General features: G+C 40.6%; 1 long non-coding RNA gene across 2 annotated transcripts; it reads right to left on the bottom strand.

Annotated features, from left to right (window-relative positions):
* Nucleotides 1-643: 643 nt before the first annotated feature.
* On the bottom strand, nt 644-10,154 carry LOC134167618 (uncharacterized). Of its 2 annotated transcripts, XR_009966236.1 has the most exons (6): nt 9,836-10,154; nt 8,987-9,127; nt 7,153-7,210; nt 3,096-3,652; nt 2,845-2,957; nt 644-2,647 (listed from the first exon to the last, which is right to left on the bottom strand). It is a non-coding gene; the product is annotated as an uncharacterized LOC134167618 (long non-coding RNA). The 2 variants fall into 2 exon arrangements; XR_009966235.1 differs by lacking the exons at nt 2,845-2,957; nt 7,153-7,210.
* Nucleotides 10,155-11,980: the final 1,826 nt, after the last annotated feature.

Here is an 11,980-nt window from a genome sequence, read left to right as displayed (position 1 = left end):
CAGTACTTAACAGTCAGGGCTCAGAGCGCAGTATGTGTCTGAGCTGTAAGAAGTCATTCAGTCTTTTCTGAGTGACCAGCAGAAAAGGACCTGGGGGTGCTGACTGATGGCTGCTGAATATAAACCAGCTTGTGCCCAGGTAGCTAAGAAGGCCAGCAGCATCCTAGCCTGTATCAGTAATAGCGTGGCCCGCAGACTGGGGCAATGATCATCCCCCTGTACTAGGCACTGATGAAGCCGCACCTCAAAACCTGTGTTGTTCTGGGCCCCTCACTACAAGAGACATTGAGGTGCTGGAGCAGGTCCAGTAAAGGGCAACAGAGCCAGTGAAGGGCTTGGAACAAGTGAGGGGACAAGAGGAAACTGCCTCAAGCTGTGACAGGGAAGGTTTAGGCTGGATATTGGGAACAAATTCTTCCCCAAAAGGGTGGTCAGGCACTAGAACAGGCTTCCCAGGGCAGTGGTGGAATCACTGTCCCTGGAAGTGTTCATAAACCGTGTAGATGGAGGCCCTCGATGACATGGTTTAGTGGTGGACTTGGCAGTGCTGGGGGAATGGTTGGACTTGATGATCTTAAAGGTCTTTTCCAGCCTACTGGTTCTATGACATAGGCCACAAGCAATAACACTAGAAGACAGACACAAGCTCTGCGGCTCACTGTACTATGCTCAAATAATCCAGACAGGCCACAGCACACACAGAAAGGAAGAAGGGAAATAAAAACTTCTGCCAGACTGACTGCTGAAAAATAAGTGACTGAAGCACAGGTGTCAGACGGTAACAGAGCATGATATAGTTAGAAAGCAAAAAGTATTTGTGAAAGATGATCTGCAGTTGGCTCACTTCAGAATACTGCTCCAGCACAGCAGCACAGCCAATTCACTGCTGATAAAAAGCCAGCATTCCCCATTCCCAGTACATGCTGTTATCCCTGTAATTTCAGTGTGGCTTTTTCAATCCCCTGCAGGTGAATACCTTTAGGTAGTCCTTTCAAAAGTACGTTGTCACAGAGCGGTTTTGATTCTGCAAAGAGATTTGCCTCTCTTACAAGGTTTTTTTTAGGCACAGAGACATCTTCTGCCAGAAAAAGAGGGTAAGAAAGTTTCAGGCTTGGCCAGGTACATAAAAACCAGTGGTGGCAAAAGCAAGCAAGCAAGAGAGAGACATAAGAAGATGGTCCAAGGGACAAAATAATTGCTAGGATGAAACAAGATCAGAGATACAAAAAGAGAGAAATATTAAGAAATCCTACACTAGACTTCAAACATGGAGGCAACAGATGAACTGGTGAACTAGTCACTGCAGAAGGTGAAAACAACATGTTAATTGCCCTTTCCTGTATACACAGAAGTAACATGAAGGGGACAGCCATTGGAAAAGGCACATTGTGCAACAGCATTTGGTCAGAGAACATCAGCGCCAGTATTACTTTAGTTTTGGCAAGACCACTGGGGTTATTTCTCTGTTATTAATGAGCCTGGCTTTAAAATTAAGTCTTAGGTATCACACTTCAAGCAGTGTCTGACAGTTAAACAGATAATTTCCCCCTGCTTTTCAAGTTCTTAGAAAAAAAAAAAATCACTTGTAACTTCAACTTGGAAAGGTGATTCACAGATCAAACCCCCTTACGGTCCTAGAAGTAAAAGCCCTTCCATCCTGCAGTAATCCTTAGGAGCTTTAAATAGGATAAGCAGCTGAGCAGAAGCCAGGCAGCCAATTTGCCTACTAATGGATGCACAATCCCTTGGGGAGAGATTTTTTACGATCTCTTGTCAAACATTCTTAACGCAAAAGCAGAGAAGCATAACCACAACACCCTCAGCTGAAAACAGTGCATTCACATGTGTAATGTATTGCCAACACATGTTGCATTCTTGTACAAAAATCTGCTGAGTCACACATTAATGAGTTTAGAGCATAACTGAAGGTCCATTTACCTTTCAGTCCTCTACTGCAGCCTGCTCCAATGACACTACTGTTCCCATATCCTTAGAAAACTGTTCTCCTTTTAGTAACTCAATACTTCTTAAGATCTGAAGTAGCTCCTATGCCACCACTAATTTCTGCTAACCAGATCTTCATATGAAGAGTTTGCAAAAGCTTTGATATCAAGTGGACTATTATCATTACAGCCACGTTAATTGGAGCACAAAGATTTTCCGGCACTTTCAACAGCTTCAGAAATGTTGTCTTTAATATCCAACTTCATCATCAATTATTCAATCTCAGAATCACACATTCACCTCAGTTTAAAACAGACAGCAGCCTCTCTGAACTTACACAAGCTTCAGGGACTGTTGAAATGATTTCAAAAGAAAAAAGACTGACAATAGGAAGAAAAAGAACACCCATATTCAGAGTCTTGAAGGTATAAACATCATATTCAAACATATTATGAATTCCCTCAATTGGTCTCTGCTTATGTAGGTCAACTGACATCAAAGGCACTTGTACCAGTTGGGGAATCCAAGTAGTATGAACAACAGAAAACACATTAACATTTTCTGCAGAACAACCAGCCATCCCCCAATACCTGATCCTGCCCATAGAAACATATTCTTCATACCTTTAAGAAAAACCTCTGCAAAGCCAGCGAACTGAAGAAGGCAGCAGTCAGGCTGTGCAAATAGGAAAGATTTCTGTTACCTGCCAAACAGGGAAAGGAAATTAATTCAATGGGAGAACAGCAGCCAAGTGCCTGGATTGCTTTTTATAATGAGACATAAGCTTGTTATGTTACAGGAGTTACTCCTGAAGATTTACCCAAAGCCTGGGGGGTTTGTTCAACCCCTGTCATAAGGGGTTCTGACCACTGCTCCTGAGCACTATGTTAAAGTAACTACTGTCAGCATGAAGCTGGGCAGAAGGCTGGGACAAGGACTACACTAATGACAAGCCCAGTATTTCTCTGCCTGCACCACAGATGATTTACTGGAAGAAACACACTGCAACTAGCCTGCAAATAAGGCAGTACCAAGAAAGGGTTTCAATTAGTTTTCGCATTGCTTAGTCCCTCCCCCCCCCCAGCCCCTTTAAAATATCTGCAAAGAAGATCATATTTCAAATAACCATCAAGTACTTCAGCTGCAATTACCTATTTGTGCTCTCTGGCTTCCTGCATGCTGACCACTGAAATTGAAGGGGGTGCACTTGTGTCGACTGGAGCTCCCCAGAGTCCTGTGCATGAGAAAACAGATGTAATTGTGCCAACTTCCCATTCTTCCCTTCCAACAGCTCGCTGTGGTTCAACCTATACCTACCCTATGGACATGCTGTAGGTCCATTTTCTCTCACATCAGTGACACGGCTATTGCAAATTCTCCCGTTGTTTTGTTACTGCTTAATATTGCTTGACACTAAGTTAATTTCTTTCCCCTCCCTCTTTCAATTCAGTATACCATTGTCTTCTACCTCACCAACACATTTGATTTTTCTTATCATTATCTTTGTCTTATGCTATACTACTGGAGGCTTGATGTGTTACACTTGAATATTACATTTGTTTCCCTCTGACCCAAATTGTATATCCGCAGTAACACTAATGCATACAGGGTCACTCCAGGTCTCAATAGATTTTTCCCTCACTTCTGTCCCTGATTGTTTGGCTCCTTTGTCCACACAGAGCTTGCTCATGCTCTTTCAGAATGCTGTCTACAAAGAATCAAAGGTGCATTAGCAGTGGAGTGATGAAGGCCACAATCTTGTCAATGTCTATTGCCTACTTAAACTTTATTCTTTATTCAGAAGTAATCAGGACAAAGGACTTTCTGGTGCAGCTGTAGGTGTGGCTGAGCCTCTGTGTTGTGTTGCCTCCCTCAATGCGCTATGTTGCAAGAGGATAGTACAAATTCCACTCCAATTAACATATGGATCAGGCAGACCTCTGGGTGTTATTATTTTTGCATTTGTATTATTTGGTCTAATTTGGGAGCTTCCATGACACAAATTCACGTAGATTTGATATTAGCACTTAAGAGTAATCACAGGTGATGGAGCAAGTTAACTTAAAAGTTATGCTAGTTGAGTTCTCAGGGGCTGTTCTTCAGGCCATAATAACCTGGCCAGTTATTATGAAGAAAGGAGGAGGGATTCCTAAAAACACACCTGGACCACATTAGTAAAATTCTAAACACTGAAAGTGGTGTTAGGGGACAGGGTTGTGTGTTAAGGGGGAGTGCAGTTTTTTTCATTGACAGCCACAATGATTAAGTCTCCCAGAACTGTAATTCCAATGTATGTTTTTGAATAATAAAATACCAGAATTAGAATAAAATGCCATCTTTTGTCTAATCAATATCAGACATCTTGTTATGTGCTCCACCTAACAACCTAAGCTCATGGACCAATTCTGTCTGCGCAATCTCATTCCTACACTACGTGCGCATTCCTGAACAAATGTTATTCTCCGCTCAGAAACTGTTTATTTGAAATAATCCTTTTTAAAGAGCTTGACTCAAGTGTGGAATGATGTTATGTTGTGTGTTAGCCAGATCTCCTAATATTTTGTTATGCTTGTATTTTACAAACAAAGCGTTATATCGGGTGGCATTTGCTAGTTCAGAGTGGGTTCAGAGAGGCAGTATGCTTAAGACTAGGGCATCCGGGTTAGAAACTGGACACCAGGACTGTATGCCTGGCAGAGTTATGGTTTGCTGTGTGACCTTAGATTGTTGCCTTCTCACTGATTAGGTCCTGTCTTTTGACTGTGAACTCTTTAGGGCAAAGACTATTGCATCTGCTAAAGAAAATGCTAAACAACATAAATAACTTCATCAACATACAGTAATAAATTAGACTTATCAAATAGTTTCCAGTTTATTTTCATATGTTTCATACAAAGTCTACATTACATGAAAGCTGATATAACCTTGTTTAAAGGATCTATTTTAGCAATTGTAACAAAGACATGACAGGCGTTATGTTCTAGTTACTTCCCATGTAGACTCTCAAAGCGCTTTACACATTAGAACCTGACAGTAAATACTTGTAATGGCTAGTAAAACATCCACCTCTGTCTCCCACCAGTTAGCTGTATCTTGCATATGACTTCCAAAAGTCTCCTTTTACATCTTGATACTGTTTTATCACTGGATTTGTCTTCAGCTACTTTGCAAGTCTGTATCACATGCAAACTGATTTCTGTCTGTTGTTCAGCATCCCTTCTCTCTGCCAGTTTCATGCATGTCTGACCATAATCTTAGTTTGAACTCTAATTGCTTTTCAAATACTTTCCTCATCACCAGTCTAAATAACACTATCGTCCTTCTCCTTTTATCTCACAATCTCAGTGAATCCTTCCGCTCTGAGCCTAGGGCACAAGGAGCTTGCCTCCACAAAGAACCAGATGCCTGGGTGACTTAGGGTCCAAACCAAGACAAGAAAGTAACGAGGGAAAATACTAGCTGAGACTAGTTACAGGACTCAAAGATACTCCTTTAGCAGAAGTTTATAACAAAACAAGCTGTCTCAGGGCACATATGCAGACTAATTAAAGTCAATACCAAAACCCATAAAGTTTGAGTCACCATGGCAAAATCTCATTGCACTGGCTGTCCACTTCAACAGAAAACAACAGGGAATTATCTATGCTCTGTCAAGATAATTCAGAAGGAAGCAAGATCCTTTGTAACTCTCATTTAGCTGACACAGCAAAAACAACACAGGCCTGCAACTTCAAAGGTGCAGTAGGCTTTTTTCCCCTCAAAACTCAGTGCAGGCTATTCCATATTCTCTCCTGCTGTTTGGTATGCAAACTGGAGTAAGCCACAGAGGTACACATATTCAAGTAACACAGAGATTCAATAAGGAATATACACCATGAACAAATGGTAAACAAGCAATTCAGATACATGGGTACCAAAGAACAGAAAAGCATCTCCTCTGGCATACATCTATCACTAGTATTAACAGTGTCTGGAGTTCAATCCCATTTCTAAGCTAAAATGTGAGTCACTAGCGTTCTGGTTTTTCAGTGTGCCTCGCAGAAGTAATCATCTGGGGTGTGAGTAGGAGAGGTCGCCTAGATACATCATAAACAGAAATGAAACACAAATCCTTTGTGCTGGTATTGGTGGCATGAATAAACTCAGCGTCCTTACACTGAATGAAACAGTCACAGGATATACAAACAGTCGCTACGTGTGTGACTGCCTTTCCATGGATTTCCTCAGTGCCTTGGGGACATCCTGATGCCCTGCTTGATAGCCAGCAGCCTTTTTTATCCCAAAATCATGCAATCCGAGACAAAACAAGGGCCACAAAGCATTGTCAGACATTAAAGAACGTAACTTTACTTTCTGTTCCCAGGTTATCATGAAAACTTTCAAGCATTGTTTAAGCTACTTCAGGTCAGAGTTGTAGCTCCATCTGAATCTAGGTACTGTGCTGGTTTTACTCCTATGTACACTAACAGGTTAAAAAGAGACATCTTAAAGCCACCGTGAGAGGAGTCCAGCTTTCCCAGCAATATCAGCACAGTACTGCTAGCATAAACAGACTACCAGTAGATATTAAAGAATTAAAAGAGATTCTGAACCGATTTAGATGACACAGAGCTTAAACGATCACAGCTGCCAGCTCCACAGTAATGTTCACCAGACTGCAACCACACTGGAAAACCCGGTAGGAAATATTACCAGTGCACGTAGGAGCCCCTGACATCATCCAGAACAGACCAGCATGAATAATCACTACAGAATTTGGCCTGTCTTGCCAGAAGGCAAAAAAAAGCTATAAAAAATGGAAGCTGCCAAAAGTCCTCAGGGAATTTTTCCGAGGAACAGTGTTAAAAGGTTTCACATAAGATCAAGTCTCTCCAGCTTCATTGTTTCCCATCATTATGAGCTTTTTCCACTTTGGTGACTCACAACACAAACAATCCCATGGTTTGGATTAATGTCCTGGCCTCTGTAGAAGTACAGGGGAGGGTGTCACACCTTAAATATGTCCCTGAAAATCTTGGGGAGCAATTCTGAAAGTTTCCAGGGATCTGATGAAGCACCATCTAAAGTTACTCTAAAAATCCTTAAGCAACAGGTTCCTATGGTAGATCTGCAGGCCAGTAACTGCACACTGCAAGAAGTATGTCCTTTTTATTTACTATCATGCCACCTCTGAGATAACCCATGAAAACGAATTTAAAAACCACTTACACATTACAGTTCACTGACAGGAATCAGCATACTAATACTCCAGCAATCTGGAACGCAGCTGTAAAATTTCAATGAAGAACAATGATATTGTGAAATAGTGTGGATTTTGTTTGTTTTAAAACATATCAACCCTGGTTTAGTTCAAAACAACATAAAGCAGTTATGGTTTTGAGCAAGTTCTTACATGATCTGATATTCATTAGCTAATTAGGCTCAGCTGAGGTACTAGCGAGACAAAGGAATGTCACAGTTTCTTGATTAAAATGACTGTCAACACTGATGTCTTTTTTAGCTCTTTCTAGTGGCATCTCACAGCTTTAGATAAAATTTAAGGCAAATCAAGCTGACTTCAAAAAAAGCTGTTGACTGAGTGAAAGAGAATGGCTGTTATGAAGAGACTTGTTTCTGCCAGGCAAGTAAAGACTTGCTTTTCCAGGTCAGACACACAGGTCTGAATTCTAAAACCAGAGATCTCTTCCTTTAATGAATCACAAAAACATATTAACAGCCTATTGTTTTAGCATGAAGGAGTACATGCAACACTTAACATTTTCATTAATATTTAGTTTCAAATAAGCCTTCAGGAAACACTTCTACTCAAGCTGTGTAACTTTCACTGCTGTGTCCAGCATGCTAGTAGCTAGTGCTCACGCAGGGAAACGATATTTAACATTGCAGGAGATGAAACAAAAGGCTGTAGTGCACAACCACAGATAATTTTCAAGCAAGTCCTCAACACTAAGGTTTATTTTCCTAATGCTACAATCATCCAGGAAGTCGTTAAGACAATAGCCAGCAGCCAGTGTACAGCATGTACAGAATAACTGAGCTCAAAACAGTAGAGCAAAGGAGTGGAAGCCTAGCTGACTGATCAGCAAGAACAGACATGGAGACACTGATGGCTGTCATCTTTCCTGCGGAGACAGAGGCTAAAGTCTTCAGGAGGATTTCGCCAGGATAGAAAGCTGGATCTCCAAATTTAAGCCACAGCCTGACACATGCACACACACAATAGCATGAACACACAGGCATTTAAAAGCCAAAGAAATGTGTTCAGTATTTTCTGTTTGCCTATTTGGGCTAGTAGAAAACCTATAAATGGAAGATATTGCATTCTTTTGATAAATGTGATGTTGTATGAAATATAGTCCCTGAAGAAGGCAGGAAACAAACGTCTTGATTCATACAAATTTACTGCTTGTTATTAGGAAAAAATACAAAAAAAAAAAAAGGCTGTTGTGACAAGTCTGTGATAGGTCAGCTGACCCACAAATCTCTTCCTTCTCAAGAGATAGTGTCACTACAGTATTCTTTCCAGGTTTCTTAACCTAAATATGCTGCTTTTGGATTAAAAACATCAGTCTAATCAATCTTACTGTGCATTCTGCTTAGGTTACCCACAAAGAAGCCAAAGAATCTCAGCTGTGATGTGAGCACTTACTAATTTGGAAATGACCACAAAAACCTGTTCAAAGTAGCATGTGCAGCTATGAAGTAACTATATCTTTGCTTATTTTATTACTCTTGCTATTAACAAAGAATATCCAGAGTTGCATGAGATTATTGTCCTGTCAATCAGGGAACAGAACTGTACAACTGCAGTACTGGATGGTTAACTACATGGTTCTGAAATAAATGGATTTTGACTGCTGAGGTAGCTTTTCACACAGCTACATGACCTGCTCAGCAGGGGGAATAAGCAGCAATGGGGTTCTGACAGCTACTTCTTACCCTCTTTTTAAGGTCAAATTTAACCAGACTATCAAAATATTTGCTGAAGTGCCTGTCTGCAAGGCAGCACAGCCCACATGAGACAGACTGATGAGTGACTTACATCAGTTAGAATCTTTTTGCATTCTTCTGGTCTTTGTTTTGAATTGCTTGTGGAAAGATTTGGTAGGTGGAGCTTTTGAATGTAGTGAACCACCAATTGCAGCAGGCCTGGCATGGGATGGCATTCATGGTGTTCGCTCAACTATGGGATAAACACATTTTAAAGTCTGCAATGAGAATCATGAACAGACTAGAATTATTTTCAAGGTTGCACCATGGCATCAAATTTGATTTTCAGTGATTAAATGAAGTGATTAAATAGTCTCACTTTATTCATAGAGATGCTTTTAAATAGTTTCTGAAAAATACACCAGAAGCATTGATATTAGAGGGAATTTGGCTATACTGATTATTAACATGGATGTATTACAAATTTCTTTACAGAAAATCCTTATGCTCTTCTCTCTTCTGGTATAATTCTTTTTCTGGTATACTTCTCTAAAAGTATACCAGGAAGAAGAAGTGACATTAGAAGAGCTGGGGAATTTCAGCAAGACCAGCTTATGCTGCATCATTCCTTTAAAACCACAGCATGAATGCACTACAGCAGCAGCTGTGGTAGGAGCAGACCTTAGGGGAAGCAAGACCAACAGAACAGAAAGGCTGCATTTTGTTATGAAAGAAGGAGCTTAGTTATGGAACTTCTTGGATAAGCATCTGAGAAAATTATATATCCAGTCATGCTCAGACAGGGGGAGATACTGAAAATGCTAGTAGAAATTAATGCAGCTTACATGGAGGTCAGCACTAAACATTTTTAAAGACCACTTCTGAAGTTAGTCTTATGTTGTTTTAGCGATAAGCTGCTATTTAAAATACAGGTCAAGCAAAGCAGATGCAGAAAAAGTACCTCTTCAATGTCTGCTACTGAACTTCACTGCATGAGGTTAGACAGTCCCTTGCTGTTGGCAGATCCCCGCTGCCAGCACGGAATGGGTATCTGGTCGCTTGGTCCTAGTTCCTCCAGCCACTAGACTACACTAGGAGACAGAGCACAAAACCATAGTAAATCTATTCTTACCATTTTACATAGACAGTGTCTACTGTACCCCTAAAAAGTTTTGCAGTCAAACAGAGAAGGTGAAGAGGTTTAGCCAGTCACATATGGGAACATATACAGTTCATGATTCATTAGTGCAAATAGTTTGAAAACACTTATTACAGCAGAAATAAAGTCATATAAATTGCAACATGAACACACACAATCCATTCCAAACACAGAGCCGAAGACGGAAATTACAGGACTGAAATTACAGGATGGTTTGGGTTGGAAAGGACCTTAAGATCATCCAAGTTCCAACCCCCCTGCCATGGACATGGACACCTCACACTAAACCATGTCACCCAAGGCTCTGTCCAACCTGGCCTTGAATGCTGCCAGGGATGAAGCATTCACCACTTCTCTGGGCAGCCTATGCCAGTGCCTCATCACCCTCACAGTAAAGAATTTCTTCCTAATATCTAACCTGAATTTTCTTTGTTTAAGTTTGAACCCATTACCCCTTGTCCTATCACTACAGTCCCTGATGAAAAGTCCCTCTTCAGCATCCCTGTAGGCCCCCTTCAGACACAGGAAGGCTGCTATGAGGTCTCCACGCAGCCTTCTCTTCTCCAGGCTGAACAGCCCCAACTTTCTCAGCCTGTCTTCCTACAGGAGGTGCTCCAGTCCCCTGATCATCCTCATGGCCCTCATGGATGTGAGATCTGTGGATTTTCTTCCCCAAACTGAGTGGCTTGAGGCCATAAAAAAGATCAGCACTAGTTAGCTGTAGAGCAACAATTACCTGGAGAGTAAAATCCAGGCCCAGATAACTGCAGCTGAAGGAGAGTTTCTGCTTCTCATAGCTCTACAGTCTGTATTACATTTAGGAATTTATACTTTGGTGGCATCACAACAGTTAGGCTCCTCTGTATTCCTTCTTTTTCCTCCACAGCTAGCTGTAACTTGAGGAGCAGTCTATACAGAACCAGCAATCCAGCACCTCCTCTGACTTTACTGAAGTATTTTTTTACCAATTATTTTGATTCAACCATTTGTTTAAAATTTCAGCTGTTACTACCTGAAATAAACACACTTTCCCTTTTGTCCTGTCCTCCTATCACTGCTTTAAATAGGTTTTACATGAAAAAAAAGCAGATTTTTAGATGCAAATATCAATACAGTACACCTTGGTACACCACCCATGGTACAAGAACAAAACCAAAGTCTTTCAAACAAGTAAATCATCATCTCAGAGCAATTTACTTCAGTCCAACTTAGCCCAAAAGAGAACAATAAAATGAAACATAACAGTGAATTAAAAAGCCATCTCATGTGTTGTATACAAACTCCAGATTCCCTACCTAAACAGATAAAAAACTGCAATTAGCATACTATCATTAACAGTACACTAGCGTAGTATAATAGTGTACCATTAAGAGAAAGACGCAAGTCTTTTAGGCATACAGACATATAGGCAACTAAACCATACATTTCTAACATACAAAACTGCAAGAAGAAACTAAATTCCACATGAGTCTGGCAAAAGTTTTTATATAGAGAAGCTGAAAATCCCTTGAATTCCCCCACAGACCTGGGTACCTGGCAGAAATGACTCACAACTAAAATATTCCTATTAAGAGAGGTCACTAAGTGCTTTGAGGCTTTTGAATCAGAACAACTTGTCATTTGCAAACAGCTCTATGCCAGTTCAGCACATCATTAGCGTTAGCACTGCAGTGAAAAGAAGCAGTGGCCAAAAGAAGAACAAATTGAATACTACTATAAATATATTTAACAGTGAGTATGCTGAGGGTTAGGGTGAGGGAAATGCATTGTATTTCATAAAGAACAGTTTAATATACATTCATTGTTTAAGTCTCCTTTTAAAAAACCCAAACCAAACAAAACCAAACCCCAGCTGTCTTCAGGATTATACAACAGGTATACCTGAGTAAACAATCTGAATCCCTTATTTTTATTTTCCTGACGTTAAAACGTGTCATGTCAAGCCCC

This window comes from Pezoporus occidentalis, unplaced genomic scaffold (assembly GCF_034315485.1).
Source record: "Pezoporus occidentalis ecotype Australia unplaced genomic scaffold, CSIRO_AGI_Poc_V1 ctg11, whole genome shotgun sequence".
In the NCBI taxonomy this organism is placed as follows: domain Eukaryota; kingdom Metazoa; phylum Chordata; class Aves; order Psittaciformes; family Psittacidae; genus Pezoporus; species Pezoporus occidentalis.
Note: the sequence above shows the minus strand (reverse complement) of the source record. Positions and strands in the feature narration are given on the sequence as shown.